The sequence below is a fragment of the Mustela lutreola genome, chromosome 9 (genome assembly GCF_030435805.1).
Source record: "Mustela lutreola isolate mMusLut2 chromosome 9, mMusLut2.pri, whole genome shotgun sequence".
Taxonomy (NCBI): Eukaryota; Metazoa; Chordata; class Mammalia; order Carnivora; family Mustelidae; genus Mustela; species Mustela lutreola.
The window spans coordinates 109,504,087-109,521,514 of NC_081298.1; the positions used below are offsets into that span (position 1 = coordinate 109,504,087).

Below are 17,428 nucleotides of genomic sequence, written 5' to 3' on the forward strand. Positions count from 1 at the left end.
GGAAAAGATTTTGGAAGTCACTGAATCCCCGAAGCAAAGCCCACGCCCTCCTCACAAACAGCTTTGAAGAGATCTAGATTTTAGATCCCATGATTTGTTATGTCAGAGGAAGGCATGCAGAAGACATGCTCTGCAATCAGTCTCGCCAGGGCAAGAGTACTCTGACCCAACCTCCTTGAAGAATGAGACCTTGTTCCATTCTCTTCCCTTGCCTGTAATGCCTTGAAACAAGCGAGTGGTTCGTAGGAGCTTTGCAAGATATTACAGAATTGCAGTGTGTATTTGAAAGTCAAATGCGCATGGGATTCGTGCATTTTATTGTCCTGTGGCTCATGTCTCTTAAATAAAGCATTTCCCCTGTGTAGGCGCTCCCAGGGGCTCCACATGAGGTCAGCGCTGGGGTGGCTTTGCCAGGGTCAGAAGGCTGTTCTTCCAGGAAGGGCTGCAGAGACCCTGGGAACAGGACCAGCCCAGCTCACAAGTATGAAGAGAATGTCGGAGAGGAAGTGGTGGCTGTGAGTCAGCATGAGTCATCTCGTTCCAATGAGAACGGAGACTGAGGTGTGCGCCCTTTTTTTTTCTTTTTCTTTTTCCCTCTTTTTTCTTTCTTTTCTTTCTTTCTTTTTTTCCCCTCTCCTAATTTCTTTCTTTCTTTCCTTCTTTCTTTCTTTCTTTTTTCTTGGTCTCAGCCGTGCGGAATGGAGGGAAGTCGTGACAGCAGGCTGCTCAGGCGGCGGGCTGGCATTCCAGGCGGGCTGTGGCTGAGCCAGCGTGCGCCTCAGTCCTCCGCAGCTCGGGCGGCGGGAAGGTGGAGCCAGTCGCTTCTCCCCGGTGAGTCCGTGTCTCTCATTTTTATGATCATTTCTAGCGTCTGCCCCTAAGTCTCGGATGGGTTAAAGCTGTTGCATCTTGGAGGCGATACCGCATTTGAGACTTGGAGCACCCCTAATCTCTGCCCCCACCCCCAGAACCACTGTGTTGTAGGGTGCTTGTCTCCGCAGTTAATGGGGAGCAGGTTGATACTCGTCGTACACTGTGTTATCCCAGGAGAGACAGGGGTGCTGGGCTGGAAAATAAGCTGTTCCAGTCTCGTCCCTGGAGCCATGGAGAAATTCAGAGATGGAGGTGGGTGAGTGGGTGCTAACCCAGGGGTGCTGAGGTTGGGCTGGCTTCCGCTTCTTAGAGGTGGAGAGAAGACAGCCCCTGAGAAGTTTCTGGCCGCGTGGTCTGAGCTGCCCAGTTTTTAGTGCAAGAAAATACAGTAGAGAGGCAGCATTTGGGCTTCCTTCTCTATGAGCCTATGAATGATTCTGGGAACTTATTTTATGTCTTTTCTTTTTGCTTGTGATTCAATGGCACAAACCATGATAAAGTCAGAAAGAAAATATGCGGGGGTCCGGGGGCTTGGGGCCAGCAGGGGAGGTGAGGATTGGGTTGTTGAGTCCTTGAGGCCTGATATGACCTTGATAATGTGTTTCTCAACCTGTTACTATTCTGATGAGGCTTAGCTTTACAGTCAAGTAAAATACAGGAAACATTTTTTTTAAATGTCATTCTAGTTACTGTAAATGAAACGGTTAAAATGTCATAAATACCTTGTGATAAACATTTTTTGAATTTGCTTAAAAAACTGCACACCAGTAAGCAGGGTATGACAGGGAGCTTTTTCAGTAGAGTCATTTGAGTGTGTGGGCTTTCTGGGTTAATAATGAGTCAGCACCCAATTTCTAAAATTGGAGCAGCTCTAAGAGAGCAAATGATCTGCCCCCGAGCCCAGCATGGTGGCTGGCCAGCCCCTCCAGGACGATCTGGCTGTTTGGTCTTTGGTTAAAATCAACTCTGGGTGCCTCCCTTGTGCGGCGACCCCCTCCTCTTCAGTCCCAGCTCTTGTGGGGGACTTAGCTTTGCTAAGGGGTCCCTCTGCCAGGACCCTCCCCTTCGGCTGATGTTGATTTTTTAGGGTCGGCCTTGACAGACCTGGCTGAGTCTCTAATTTGTTAAGTTACAAATCCAGAGTTTATGAAGGGCTGGGATGGCCCAGGGTTAGGGCTGCATCCCGTGTCCCCATGTCATCACACCTGCTGAAGGATGGAGTGGGAGCAGGGAGACGTGATAGCTTGAGCTTTGAAGCTGGCCTTCTGCGCCCGTCATGGAGCAGGGAAGGGTTTGGGGCGGGGTGGGGTGGGGGTGTCACCTTAATGTCAGAGAGCAAGATTCCAAGGGAGAAATCTTCCCTTGAACCTGACTCTTCTTATAAACCAAGAAGAATGTTAAGAAAATTAAAAAAAAAAAAAAAAAAAAAAAGCTGGAGTTGCAGGTAGGAGGCTCAAAAACGAATGCAGTCCTGTTTGAATCCATGTCCAACCCCCTCAGATTCTGTTGGCCTGCCCAGGATCAGTGGCTGTTTGGGGTTTTGGGGGGGGGTTGTTGTTGTTGTTGTTGTTGTTTTGCTTCTTCTTCTTCTTTTTTTTTTTTTGTATTCAGATGACTATGGGTCACCTATTCTTTGGATCATGGGCTCTATTGAACCCTAATGTTGCAAGGCTCTGGTAGCCTTGGGCTTCCAGACTGTGGTTTCTGCCTGCCTCGGAGGGCCACTGGGGAAGCTCAGAGACTTAGCATCAGCTTTCAGACTTCCAACAGGGTCTGGACACACAAGAGAGCCCCTCGATGTTACCTCTATCCACTTCCCTTCTTACCTTGACTCTGAAGGCATCTGGGCTTGCGGCCCCTGAGTTAGTGGCATGAATTTCCCAAGCAAGATCTTGTGATTTCAGTGTAATCAGTGGGTGTTCCAAGGCTGAGATTCTCGGGATCAACTCGGGGCCTCAGCAAGGCAGATGACAGGGGTTTCTGAGGTGGGAGCCCAGCCCAGTCTGTCTCTCTTGGTGAGTGATCTTTTTAAGTGCTCGGAGAAATGCCATCTTCCTGGAGAGAAGAGCCCCAAAAGGCAAAATGCCCTAGGCAGTGCCTCAGTGGCTTGGGCACATGAGCATTCTCTCTTGTCCCCATTTCAGAGAACATTCCAGGTGTCAACATATGTTCATCACTAGGTCCTGAGTCTCCAAATCCCCTGGATAAGTGCCGTTGGGAAGTAGTTTTGAGGCGGTTGATTTTATCCTAGACGTTGATTGTATTCTTTCTTGTAGAATTCGGGCAGTTGTATGAACGATGGAAGTCAATTTACCGCTTACCCATGAGAAATAAGTCTGTGGCAAACTGATATGATCACTTTTATAATCAGGAGAGTCATTTAAAAAGGCCAGAAATAAGGCTCTGGGCAGGTCTGAAAATAGAGCATTCATTAATATGATTTGCTGCTCTGTCACATTTTCCGACTACCAAAAGATGCTGATTCTAAGTGAGGATGCAAGCAGGGAGTAAAAAGGGAAACAATCTACAAGAGAAACTGAGTAGATATTTTAAAAGGACACCTGCAGCAAGAAAATGCTGACAGTTTGATGACACTCGGAAATGGCCCAGTGCCCTATTGTCATGGTGCCTTCAGCTTCCAGACCGGCCTGTTGCTTGCGGGCTCTGTCTCCCCCTCCACACCATTCATCAGCATCCCCACTCGGGCTTTCATTACCTCCTGCCAAGAGGATTTTTGTGGTGCCTGACTGATGTGCCACCACTGGTTGCCATAAGCAGAGCTCACCCCCATGGCAGGCAAGTTACTAAGCTTCTTGGTGTCCTACCTTCTTCATTGTAAAATGGAATTGATAAGAGTACCAGCCTCTTGGGTCCTTGTTAAGATCAGTGATGATGAGCACATGGGTTACAGTTGTTAAGCGCACAGTCACTGACTCAGACATACACCCGGACACTGTTCTGTCCCAGCCTGGGCCCCCACAAAAAATGGGCTCTCGTGCTCCTGTAGCGAGTTCCCATCTGTGTCACGTTCTGCGTTTGCAGGACATCTATTGATTAGGTAAATGGGAAATGCTTCATGGTTCTGTCCAGGAAAACACAGGATACTAGATGTCGCCATCCTCATGGCCATCATCTCTAACGTCAGCATCATCACAGTGAGGACAGCTTCCCTTGCCTTCAGCCCAACCACATGATAGTAACTTTCTGTGCATTTCCTTTAGCCCCCTGCCCACGAAGCACACACATACCCACCCTGTAAGATAGGAACCACAGCCGGTTGCTTGACTTCTTCAAGGTGCACGCATCCTGGGCAGGTGAATCAGGCAGGGCAGCTGTTCTGAGGAGGGCGCCTTTACCTCCATCAGGAGAGGAGAGTCAGGAAAAGCCAGGGCTCCCAAGGGTGCTGTCTGTAATCCAGGAGATTGGGGCCCCCGTCCCGAGAATCCAGGACCGCTGGCCTCAGACCTGCTCCCAGGGTGGAAGCAGCTGGACGCCGTACCCAGGCTTCCTGTCTAAAGGCAGTTCCAGTCCCCTTCTAGCTGTTTGAGAATCAGTTCAGTACATGGAGCTGACTCATATTGAAAATATTAAGTAAGATACACTTAAAACTAAAACGAGACCGAACAGAACATGACCTTTCCTTGCCAATTCTGAAGATATCCAAGATCGTGCAGTGCCCCAGAAGCCGAATTTTCACACACTTCTTGCAGGGGTCCACGAGAAGGGCCACCTGAGTCTCTTTGTCCAGTCAGCCTTCTCTGATAACTGCACTGTGGACATAAGGCCTCGGGGGCTTTATACATGGCCTTTCTGGAAGTCGAGGCTTTGCACGCTGAGCATGGCTGGGTCATATTGGTCCATTACAAATGGTGCCACTTGGTGGGCACTTTTGTCCTGCAGCTGCTACCTGTCCCCAAGCCCAGAGGACCATCTCTGCTCCCAGTGCTGCAGCAGGGCAGTCATGGGTTTGGCCCAGTGCTGGGGGGACAGACCTTGGGCACCTCCCAACGTCTGGAGGGTTCTGGTTAGACCGCAGAGCTCAGGCGAGGGGAAGCCAACAGTGGATCAGAAGGAAGTTGGGCCCACAGGAAGGAGGAGTGGTGGGGAGGCTTGTTTGGTCTCAGATGATTCCTCTGATTAAAAAGAGAGAGAGAGAAACACCCAGTTTTCTTGCATTTTCTATACTAAAAAAAAGCTAATGGCGGTAGCAAATCTTATCCATTGCGGTTTTCCTGCCTATCCTTTGTTTTTAGGATCTATTACCTTGCAAGGAAGGTTTTCTGCCAAGGAGGCTTTTAGCCTTTCCCTGTATGCTGCCCTTTCAAAACTGTATCATACTTAAAATACTGGAATTTTTAGCAAAGGCATAACTGTATCATTTTCCCTGGACAAATCATTTGTAGAGTGTGAGGAATGCCTGGTTTTCTATCAATTTAGGCAAATATAAGTGAAAACTTTACAATATAGCAGTCCTCCAGCAACCACCAGGCTTACTTTCTCTCAGACGGAAAAAGATTGGAAGCAGGCTCTCCAGAGCAAAGGTCAATGGGCAGCCAGTTCATTCATCTCTCTTCTCTGCGTCCCTTAGCAGTGGCTTCCTTCCTTAAAATTATCTTATGGTTTTAACAATGCTGCGGAGCTTCAGCCATCACCTCTGCATTCCACACAGGAGGAAGGAGCAAAGTGGGTCACAGAAAGCTAAGCATCATCAGTCTTCTTTCAACAGCTTTCCTAGAACCCCCAAGTAACTCTTTCTGCCTCTTTTATTGGCCACCGTATCTGTAAAGCAGCCTGAGGAATGCAGTTTCTTAACTAGGTACATTGCTGCCTCTGATAACACAGGAGTTGTTGATGACACAGGACGTAGAGGAAAATGGACATAGGATAGGCAACAAGCAGCCTCCATGACAGAGTGCTCCTGAAGACAGCTGGATTTATGTTCTACAGCATTCTCGGTCCCATGACTGGGCCCAGGACAAGTCACTTAGCTCCTCTGGGGCCAGAGTCTACTTTGTAAAATAACCACATTGCTCTCATCAGAACTCAGAGGAGGAGACTGACTTCAAGGGCAACTTGGAGGAGGATGTTCAAAGGGACAGAAATCACTTGTTTGATTTTGGTATTAATAGTCAAAGAAGATTTCCTTTCATTCATGCATCAGGAAATACTTCACATTTACCCAATAAAATAATGAAAATCCAAACACTCCTTTGTTTACTGAATGCTCGCTTAGGGCCAAGCACTCTTCTGGATGTTTTGCAAAGATGACTTTATTTAGTCCTCCCAGAACCGTGTGGCAGGTTATCATTACCATCCCCATCATTCAGACAAGGAAGCTGGGAAGCAGAAGCACTAGGGGAGCCCTTCTACCCCTTCTAAGGAGCCCGCTAAATCAACTATCAGTAAGGAGAGGAGCTTCTTTTTGAACCCAACCGTCTGGTTCTTTGACCCAGGGATGTGGAGGTGAGCTGGCAGACCAGCTCTTTCCTATTTCTGTCTTTCTGGTGAAATAGACATGAGCCCAATAACATCAGGCCATTGTAAGTGCCCCAGGGGACGGGTGCAGGGAGGCAGGGAGCCTTACATCCTGTAGCAGCATCTCCTGCCTCGAAGGAAAGCAGTCCAAGCTTAGCATTCTTTCCCCCCCAGAGCACGTACCAGGAATCTCAGCTATGTCTGGGTTCATGACTCACCCGTCTGTTGTAGCCAGCTTTTCCAGAGTCAGCTCAGGAGTCAGGACCACACCCTTACAGCCCTGAGGATACCAGACTGGGCTTAGTCCAGACTGGGCCTCTAAGGTTCGGCCGTGTTCCAGCAAAGAGCAGAATGGCAGAAGGAGAAGAGTTTCAGCTCCAAGGAAGTGGAGTTTATTCACATAATTCAACCTGATCAAAGGCCAGAGAAGGTGAAACGGTCATACCCTCCATTCCACATGACCCCATTACCTGGTGGCACAACCAGGGCCGTGAGGATACATGAGACAGGATGGATTTTTTTCAGCAGGGGGTGTATGCTGTCATTCCGCCTTGGACTGAGTCCCCTTCTGTGTTTGCTTTGTACCCTCTCAGAGCCTTGTTCATCCTGCTTCCTTCTCCAGCTCCTTTACATTACATGATACATTTATGCCACTGCAGAGGGAAAATTCACATAGACAGATGGCTGGCCAATGAAACACATAGGCTGCAATGGGAGATGGAGATTTTAGGAAAGCTCCTTGAAGGAGCCTGACATCTAAGAGGCTTAACCTTTTGTCCTCCTCTTCCCTCTGTCTTCCTGTGTGGAATGCAAATGTGATGGCTGGACCTCCAGCAGCCTTCTTGAAAACACAAGACAACATGGAGAAAGAAAGGCAATGCTAAGGATGGCAGAGCAGGCAAATGGTCCCAGGGCTTTGGGAGACTAGGTGTTTTGCCTGGAGATGTGCCTATTTTTGGAGTGGGTTGACCTGATTGATGCAGAGGGAGGTATGAGACATCACTGCTGAAATTCAATCTGCAGGTCAACTAGGAGGGTCTGTTGAGACATCAGTTCCCTTTGTGTGGAGCTGCCTTTTATGCCTCTGGTATGAGGAGCAAAAGTTCAAGGCTGCGTATAGTGAATTTTATGGACTCCAGGTGCTTAGCCTTTGTGGCTCCTTCCTCATGTAAGGACATATCCTGACTGTCGCGATATAAAGATGAATGCCATTTAAACTGGATTGATCATTATATGTTCATTTTCATTATATTCTGGTTTCTCTTCTGATTTTAAAATAAATGAAAACATTTAGGGCAGAGAGCAGCCACAGAAGGGCCCCGGACCCTTGGCCGCCCTGCTGCAGAGCCTCAACAGCTACGACACTCACGTCACCTCGGGAAATGACGATGAGGATTTTTGGAACAGATTCGTCCCTCTTGTGCTCTACTCATCTAGCTGATCGTTTAGTGGGTACGAGTTTCAGTCTATAGTGCTAAGGTATCAAGGATGTAACTCCTTTATTCTCAAAATCTCTTGAAGCTCACCCTGCCCCTATATTACTCCCTCAACCCGGCCGAGGGAAAGTGCGTGTTCTGTCATTATCAGGAACCCTTGTTTGTCCCAGTGCTCCAGGAGTCATCACACAATCTCAGGGGTGTGTGGGGCCAAACAATGGGGGGGTGGGGCAGTCTGCTCTCTGAGGTGGCCGCCACCCTTGCTGTTCAACACCTGGGACCCAGCAGGTGTGGGGCTCCAGAGCCTCTCGGCCTCCCACTGCAGCCAGAGGAGCCTGTGTAACCTGGTGGTCTGTCCCTGACCCAGGCCCCTCCTGGAAACATGCCACTGCTCCCAGCCCCTGCTGCTGCAGAGCGTCTGGTGGGGGCACCCTGTGTAGGCCTCATCCTATCTGCCGACTGCTGCTGGGCCTCTCCTAACCTGGGCCCCTGTCCTAGCCTTGGCCTTGGCCTGGGTAGGGGGCAAGAAAGAACAGTGATAGCAGAGGAGTCAGAAATATAGCCCTCTCAGAGGACCTGCAGGCATCACATGCTGTCTTCTTCTGACTTCCCAAAGCCCCCAGAACAGCACCGTTCAACCGAACTCTCCGGGATGATAAAAATGTGTGCTCTCCAGGCCACTAGGCAGCCACAAGCCACATGTGGCTACTGAGCACTTGAAAAGTGACTGATGTGACTAAGAAATGGAATTTGAATGTGTATTTTATTTTAATTCATTTAAATGTAAATATACGTAGCCACATGTGGCCAGTGGCTGTCATATTAGAAAGCATGTATCTAGAGCATGTTTTCCTAATCTGGGCAGCTTTGAAAGATGGGCCATCACCCTGGCAACAGATGTGGCCCTGGGGCGAAGAGGTCAAGTTGAGCCTGGCTCTCAGTCAGTTGTCAGAGGGGTGGAGAATTTCTGGGCCAGGCAGGTGAGGCTCCCACATCTTGGCCAGCAGGGCCACTACTGTAAGCCTCAGTGTCCCCCTCTCAGGGATAAAACCTCAAGCGAACTGTCAGGGCCTCCAGTGTTCAGAACGACCTGCCCAGGAGGTGGCCCAGGCTGGGCACCTGACACCAAGAATGTTCTTGCCAGTTGTCCGCTGGTTTCTTCCGGGTGTGAGGGCCTCAGGTGAGACGCCCATAGACAGACTGTCTGGGCTTGTGGTATTTGATCATGAACTTTCCTGTTTGGGGAAGGCATCCTTATTTTTGTTTGTGTGGAGCCATTCTGGGGACTGAGGAGATTGGCCCAAGGGACACCTCAGGCTTGGTCCCTGTCATTGTCATCCTACACATCCTCCAAGTGAGTCTTTTGACTCTTTTGGCTTGTTGAGGGAGAAGCATTAAACCATGTTCAGCCATAATGGACAGGAAGCACACAAGCAGCAGAGAGCTGAGCTGACCGGGGTGAAGGACAGCCAACCCAGGCCCCAGGCCCACGCCCCTCCTCCTCCCTGCCCCCGGCCTGTTCTACTGTGCAGCAAAATGATGTCCTTCCACAGGTATGGGGTGCTGGGACATGCTGTGTCCCTCCCCTGAAGCCAGGCCCCCAGGCGCTGTGCTGTTTGCTCTATTCCAAAGACTGTCTGGCCACATGGAGGCCATGAGCTACCACGAGGAAGCCGCCTCCGCTCCCCCAACTCCTGGCCACACAACCTCAGTGTCCCCTGGCCTCCATCTCCTGACTTGAGAAGTAGGGACAGAGGAGTAAGTGCAACAGAGGGTGGTTTTGAGTACGAGAGTGCTCACCACGTGGAGAATTCTTAGCCAAGTGACGCACACCATAAGTGTTCCATGGTACTGGCTGTGGTTACTGGAATGGCTTCCTAATTTTGCTGTGTGTTTCTGACCACAGACACCTTTCTCTGGGGCCCCCTGATCCCCTCCAGCCATGGTCTGTCCACTCCGAGGAATCCCATCATCCTGCCTCCACATTCCATTTTCTCCAGGCCCAGGGGGAACGTGAAATGTACAGGCTAGAACTAGGGGAGAGAGATACCGTTGTCTGTTCCTTCCTTTATTCCTTCGGTATCCCTCAAGTGTTTACTGAGCCTCTGGAGGGAGGTGATAAGCAAATGTGGTTGTTAGAAGGGCTGCTGGAGGGGGCTGCCTGTGGTGCAAGGTGAGGGGCCTCACGGACACGGGGTGGGCTGTGAGGTTACCTCCACTTGCGTGGAGATCTGAAAGGAGTCGGTTTATGCACTGGTGTCTTGCTTTGTTCTCCCTGTATGGATTGACAGCTAGAGTAGGTTCCGGCTCCCCCTAGGGATCTGTGTGACGGTGAGTGAGTCACCAAGCCTCTCTGATCGTCTGTACAGTGCAGTGGGGTGACCCCTACACCAGGAGCTCTCAACAACCCAACTTGGGGTCATCACCATTACAAAGACACTCTTCACTTTCTATCAGGAGTTCTTTGGGGTCAAAGGACATGGCCCACCCCAGCAGGCCTTCTTGGTGAGCCCCAGAAGAGGCCCTTTAATCTGTACTTAAACCCCCCTCTCTTCCCAGAGACAGCCCATCCCATCACTGCAAAGCGCTGGTGGAGAAGCCAGTAGATCAATAATGCAAAGCCTGTTTTCTGGCACTTCCACAAGTTGGACGTCGCCCTGAAGTAATCCAGTCATATCCGTGGTCACGACGGTGGTCATAATTCAGCACACTCATTATAACTCACTGGGCCATTCTTCTGTCCCAGAAACTGCTGAATTATCACAGAAGCCCTGGCTTCTTTTTCAGTGAACCCTTCTAGTCACCTGGCTGTTAGCACTGTGCTCAAGCTCTTCTTCTTCCCGTAGTTCCCGAAAGTGGGTGCTTAGGTGTTTGGCAGCCCTGACTCCAGGCTGCCCTTCTGGCCACGGACCCCAGTTTTCTGATGTCTCCCCATGAGCGCAGTGACCTGCCTTGTCCTGGACCCAAGGCTGAGGTCTGGGATCCACACACCCATCTGTTGGCCAACATCGTGGCCTCTTTGTGTGGGGGATGTGTGCAAAACCCCTTCTCCCGCATTTTGCATCTGGGTACTGACTTTTGGTTTAATCTCCTAGATTTGGCCTGAATCTCCCTAACATAAAATACGAAGCTTGACTTCATCTGCAGGTTAGAGAGGGGTCCCTCCCTTTTCCTCTTCTCCAGAAGACCATTTGGCTCAGTGTAGACCGAGAGCAGAGACCTCTGGCATCCACTAGGGCCTGTCTTCAGGGTTGCCCGCATCAAACATTCTGGGGCACCCCACTGAACACCAGCAGCTCTCCTTCCTGCACAGGTTTCACGGTTGCAGATGAAAGGGGGGACAAGACACATCACAAAATCAAATGTATGGTGTGACCCCATGGACAAACAGGGCAGGTACTGATGATTTACGCACTCAGTCATACTTCTCCTAATGGGTAGACACCCTCTTTCTGTCTCATTCTCCCCCCGTCCCTCCTTAAACACTGGCAGCTTTCCTCCAGTGAGGCTCGCAAACCCTACAGTCCGATGCCAGATGCTAGCGGTCAGTCACCTTAAACATGTAGAACATCTGAACGCTCAGGTGGCGAGTGTTGGTTTCGTTGCTTATATAGAGTCACACCCTCGGGGTCTGTGGCTTGGATGAATTTGATTCACTTCAGGTAGGCTTTTCAAGTAGGCACCCCTGAGCCCAGTCTGACAGATGGGCGCCTGTCTCTGTGCAGCGGTCCCTTTGAAGTCCCCAGAAGTGCTTGCTCTGGGGAAGGGAGAGCAGAGACGCAGAGTGAGTACAGACTGCCACCCAGCAGCACAAGTGGTGACTGCAGACCAGAATGTTCCGGCTGAGAAAGTGAGTCACCCAGGCACTGTCTCACCTCCCCATAGTGGGTCCCGCCTGCTCAGTGTTCACCCGCTGCATCCATCCCCGGGGGCACTTGCACAGAATAGGAATGGTCAAGGAGGACTGGCCTCCCCCAGTCATTGCATAGCCTTTAACTGGGCCCAGTCTCCCTGTAGCCCAACCCCACCTCCACCTGCCTTCTGCTTGCCAAAATTATTAGAATCTTTCAACTCTCATTTCTACTGCTCTCTATAAAAATGAATAGCCAGTGAGTGGCAAGAGAAGGACTTCTTACTGAAATGGAAATGGTTCTCCAAGTTTCAGGAAAGAGAATTCCAGAACTTTCTGAGCAAGCAGCTTCCAAAGATCATTACAGTTGCTCAGTGCTGTAGTGGTGGTAAAGGGGAGGCCCCCGGTTCTCATGTTCGAGATTTTAATTTATATCTTGTGTAAAACTTAGGGGAGATTAATCATCCTGCTTAAACTGTATGTAGTAACTCAATTCTGAAAGGGCCTCCTGACAGCAGTAGGGGACGGAGAAGCTAATAATTATGGAACATGTTCCGTAGGCCTGGTGTGTGCTGGCTGCTTTATAGCCATTAACTTGTTCAATCCCCACATCCATCCCGTGAGGACTGGACACTCTTAGCCCATGTTGCAGACCAGCAGGCTAAAGTTCTCAAGAGTTTCAGGGAGCACAGACCAAGGCGCAGAGCACAGATTCTCACCAGCCTCATCCCCAAACACCACAAACCCCCAACTGGCCAATGTCGGGCTTTGTGTGGGATTCTGTTTTCTAAGACCACAACCGGATTAAACCCTTTTCCGATCGTTCAAATAAATCCTGCAAAGGAAGTCAACTTTTTTGGAACCTCAGCCCGAGCAGCTCTTCCACAACCTCAAGGAATCTTGCTGGAAGCTCTGTGAGTAGTCATGGGGAGCGCACTTCTGCCAGGAGCACCTAGAGGTTCTCACCTGGAAAAGGGCCCTCATCAAAAGTGCCACTGACCTTCAGCTGATGCTTTTCAGCATCGGGGATGTCTCTGTTAATCTGTCAATGTGAATAAGGAATAGAGTTTCCAGCTTTAATTAATTCTTTGAATAAGTTTTGAAAGCGAAAGTAAACGAGGGGTCAGACGAAAAGCACGCTCTCACCTGTCTCCTACCCGTTCCCATTGACCCCCCACCGAAACCCTGCTCTTCATCGCTTATCTGTCCAGAATTTCTTTATGCAAATGTAAGCAGGTATTTGAATGAATCTTCTCCCTTTCTTTCCTACTTTCTGAAAAAACCATCACAATCATTTTTACTGCTAAAGCACTTTTGTGTTCTCGAGAGCACTGGGCTGTGGTGTTCCCTCCTTGCGTTCCGGGCTGCTGGGCTGGCCACACGGCCCCTTCTTCTGCACCCTGGTCCTGTGCTTGTGTGGGCATCTAGGGGACAGGTGGGTGCACAGGGAAGACCCCGTTTACGCGCTCCTGTGCCTGGTAAAGCCCCAGGCCAGAGCGGTCAGGGCCATCCTGAGGGTCCAGGGCAGGGGGCTGAGATGTGCTCGCACAGCCCAGGACTCTGCTGACCCAGGGTGGTGATCAGGCAGCTGGCTGAGGGCCAGAAAGGGGAACAGTGACTTGGATGCCTGGGGCTTCATGAGGGCCCGGGACCCCCACAGCCAGCTTGACACCAAATTTTATTCACAATAGAGATGGATGAGGAGGTGGAGATTGAGTGTTGAAAAAGAAAAAATTTATCTCAGAATTATTCTAAGCAAATCTTCCTAAGTGAAAGTTCAGGCTTTTGCTGTGGCCAGAGGCACCTCAAGTGGCCACGGCTGACATCTCAGGGTCTTCTCTGGGCTTGGCCCTTGTAAAGGTGTCGCGGAATCACCCTCCGTGAAGATCTCCATTTCTCAGGGGGGAAGGCGAGGCTGTGGTCACAGAACTAACGAGTGGGGGAGCCAGAGTTCAGGCCAGACAGCCAGCCGGCCAGTCCCAGCTGGTTTCTCAGCAGTCAGCTGTCCTCACAGCGGGGCCCCAGGGCCTGAGGGGCTTCCTGGATTTTACCCTCAAAGCACCGATGGGGTTGCAGGACAGAAGGCAGCCCAGGGAGACAGGACATCTGTGCTGAGACATGACAGCCTGAGCCCCATCTGGATGGCCCTGCTCCTTCCAGAGGCCGGCTGGCTGGTGGCATCCCTGAGAGGCACCTCCCGACTGGGACTGTTTCCATCAGCAGGATTTTGAGCTGTATGGAATGCCACGCTTTTAAAATAATCTGTAATTCGACACCAACAAACAGGAAAGCAAATGTGTTTATAAGAAGGCGATTTATTTTCAGGGGGAAAGAGTTTGGGGGAAGACACCGGCAGAAAAAATGACAAAGAAAGTGAGTGGAAGTCCAGACTTCGTGAGTCATCCTTCGAGGCCTCTGTGTGTGTTTACGGGCTGAATCGTGTCTCCCCAGAGCTCATACGTTGAAGCCCTACCCCTTGAGTAACTCAGAATGAGACCTTATTTGGAAATGGTGTCATGGTAGACATGATTGAAGATGAGGTCATAGTGGAGAGGGTGGCCCCTTTTCCAATGTGAGCGGTGTCCTAATGAGACGGGGACATTGGGATACAGACATACGCACGGGGAGAAAGCCCGGTGGGGATGGCAGTAGGACTGCTACAAACCAGGGAGGCTGGGAGGGAGGTTGCAGTCGGATTCTCCTGTGGCTGCCTCCAATGGGAGCGTGGCCCCGCCACACCTTGATCTCAGACTCCTCATCTGCAGAATGGTGAGATAATACGTTTCTGTGGTTTGAGCCCCCAGTTTATCGTCCTTTGTTACGGCAACTCTAGGAAACTAAAATGGTCGGTGCACATCCTTCCCGATGCTGAAGGAGTCTGCTCTGAGCCGCTTTCCATCCCGAGTCCAGCTCAGCTTGGATTAGCCACCACCTGTTGGCGGTGGCCATGCTCGGCCTGTGGAAAGGGTTGAGGAGAAAGACCCACTTCAACTTTATATGTGATGGGATCCATGCTGTGGTGGGCCACACGATGTGTCCCCAGGCAGAATGGGGGGGGGGGGGTTGCTGAGCCACAGTCTGCACGGGAGCGAGCGTGAGCAGAGCGCCATCTAACCTCACAGCAGGATCTCCCCTGGCGATCGGAACTTTCACCCACATTGTCCTTTGCCCGCTCCTTTCCCTTCCTCCAAGAGTCACCTGCATCCCTCCAAATTACAATTTACAAAGCAAGCAGAGAGGCTCCAGAGGGCTGGGAAGTCACACTTTTGCGGGGATTTTTTTGCCTTGTTTCCTAGTTCTTGAACAGGGGTGGCTGTGAACCTAACACAAAACATGGCTTTGACAAGCAGTTCAGAAAAACAGGAACCGCCAATTCATGAGAACTTAAAGAAAAAATAGTTTAAAGAACTGAGAAGTTGCCACATTATAGTGAAAGAATGTCAGGTTTTGGAAATGACAAAAACGAGCAATTTTCACCTCGAAAACCCGGTGGCGTCGGTTACACAAGACATAACCACACACAAACACGAGCATTTCTTATAATGTCAGGGCATTTACAGTCAAGAGTATTTCATGGAAAGTTATTTTAGTAGCAAGGGTAGCCTTCAGCAATGAGTATTCGTCAAGAGAACGAAACCTTGACTTCAAAGTCAGGAGGCGGAGAAGCGGTGTCTGAGCGCGCTCACAGGGTGCCGCGGGGACCGGGGACTGGGCCCAGGGAGCGGTTCCAGGCAGTGGGAGGTGTAGAGACTCTTCTCCCACGGGTGCTGCCTGGGATGCCCTTGTGACTGGGCTGGGGACACACCCGTCACTGGCGCCCCTGGGTCGCTGCCTGTTTGCTATAAGCATCAGCCTTAAGCTTTTTAAATACCTCCTTTATTGTAAAATTGAGGGCCTTACTGGAAGCAAGCAGAATGGTCTGCAGAACTATATCTGCGTGATGTAACTGAAGGTTTTATCTGTTACCCCAAGGTAGTATCTGACGAAACTGTAAATGCACCAGGTGAAGGCGTCCTAAGGGTAGAGGTGCTGTGTGACTGCCCCAGGCAGAGGATTCCGCTGAGGGGACCCTGCAGGGTCGGGACTTCAGAACAAAAGACAGGGAAGAAGATAATCACCCCATTTCTCCCCGTAGAGCTCTCTACTGTTCCCATTCCGACTTGTTTCCTTCCAGGGTTTTTCCTCTGTATAATATGTAATAATTGCATGGGCGGCCTATCACATAATTCAGTCTTCTTTAAAACGTAGACTAGTACAGTCCCCACAGCACCCTTTGCGCCATTTTTGTGGTCCCCTTACTCTGCAGCCATGCACAACTGGCGTCCCTTCAGAAAATCCTGCCTTTGAGGGTGGACTTAACAGTTGCCCTCCCTGGGGCACCTGGCTGGCTCCGTCGGTGGAGCACGCGACTCTTGATCTGGGGGTTATAAGTTCAAGCCCCGCATTAGGTGTAGAGATTACTTAAAAATAAAATCTTTAAAAAGAAAGTTGCCCTCCCTGAGGAGTTTTAGGATGTAAATTCAATAAACCGTGCACTGAAAGAAAATGGAAAAGATTAAACTTTGCCTCCAGAAATGCTGATTTTAAAAACAAATGTATAAATTAGCAGATTGTTCTGCAGGGAAGCTGGTTTAAAGGAGAAGGGCTGTGGTCTGCTAATAATTACTCCTTTATAAGTTGCCTGCTTATATTCTTTTTTCTATTTTTAAACTTCGGGGAGAAAGGCCTCTATGTGGTTGAGCAGAACATTGAGAACGTTGAGGTGCTCCCACATCAAAGCCTCCCAAGAGACCCCCCAAGGGGCTCTGTCATGGTCAGGCCAGGCCTATCCTCAGAGCTGGAGGGAGGCTTATCCGTGGTGTCTATGGGTCTTTGATGTCTCAGACTTCATGGCGCAATGGTCTTCTCACTGTCTAAGCTTTTTTTGTTTTGTTTTTTGTTAGTTTTGTTTGTTTTTCTGAAAGGGAGGGAGAGAAGAGGCAGGAATAGGGAAAAGGAGAAGAGACGGTCTTAAGCAGAGTTCATGCCCAGCACAGAGCCTGACACAGTACTTGATCCCAGCACCCCGAGATCATGACCTGAGCCAAAATCAAGAGTTGGGTGTCCAACCAACTGAGCCACCCGGGCGCCCCCCCCCCCACCTTCTTTTGAAATTTCATTTAGTTTTCAATTTTTTATTTAGGAAAAAATAGTTTATTCATTTGTTTCATCCTGTTCCTACTCTTCGTGTCCTCTTCCTCCTTCCATTTCTTTCTTCCTTTCTTTCCCTTTTGTTCCTTCTAGGTTGTTGCTCTGTTAGAGCTCTTCTCATATTCTGGGCTTTAAACCTTTGACGTATATGTTACAAATCGTTTCTCCCAGTCTGCTGCTTGACCTTCTACTTTGTTTACTATGTCTTTCATTTTACAGAAATATTTAATTTTTTTTAAAGATTTTATTTATTTATTTGACAGACTAGATCACAAGTAGGCAGAGAGGCAGGCAGAGAGAGAGGAGGAAGCAGGCTCCCCGCTGAGCAGAGAGCTGATGTGGGGCTTGATCCCAGGACCCTAGAATCATGACCTGAGCCGAAGGCAGAGGCTTTAACCCACTGAACCACCGAGGTACCCCAGAAATATTTAATTTTTTAAAAAGATTTTTTAAAAATTTATTTGAAAGAGAGCACAGGCGGGAGGAGAGGGTGAAATGGGGCTCGATCCCAGGACCCTGAGATCATGACTGAGCCAAAGGCAGCCACTTAACCCACTGAGCCACCCAGGCACCCCAGAAATATTAGATTTTTATGTGATCTAAT

General features: G+C 49.8%; 1 long non-coding RNA gene across 5 annotated transcripts in view; it reads left to right on the forward strand.

Moving 5' to 3' along the window:
• The first annotated feature begins 577 nt into the window (after nucleotides 1–577).
• The window catches only part of LOC131840445 (uncharacterized), a 160,038-nt gene continuing 143,187 nt past the window's right edge, over nucleotides 578–17,428 (forward strand). For all 5 annotated transcript variants that reach the window (XR_009357351.1, XR_009357352.1, XR_009357350.1 and 2 more), the window contains exon 1: nucleotides 578–831. This is a non-coding gene — a long non-coding RNA (uncharacterized LOC131840445). The remainder of the gene's footprint in view (nucleotides 832–17,428) is intronic.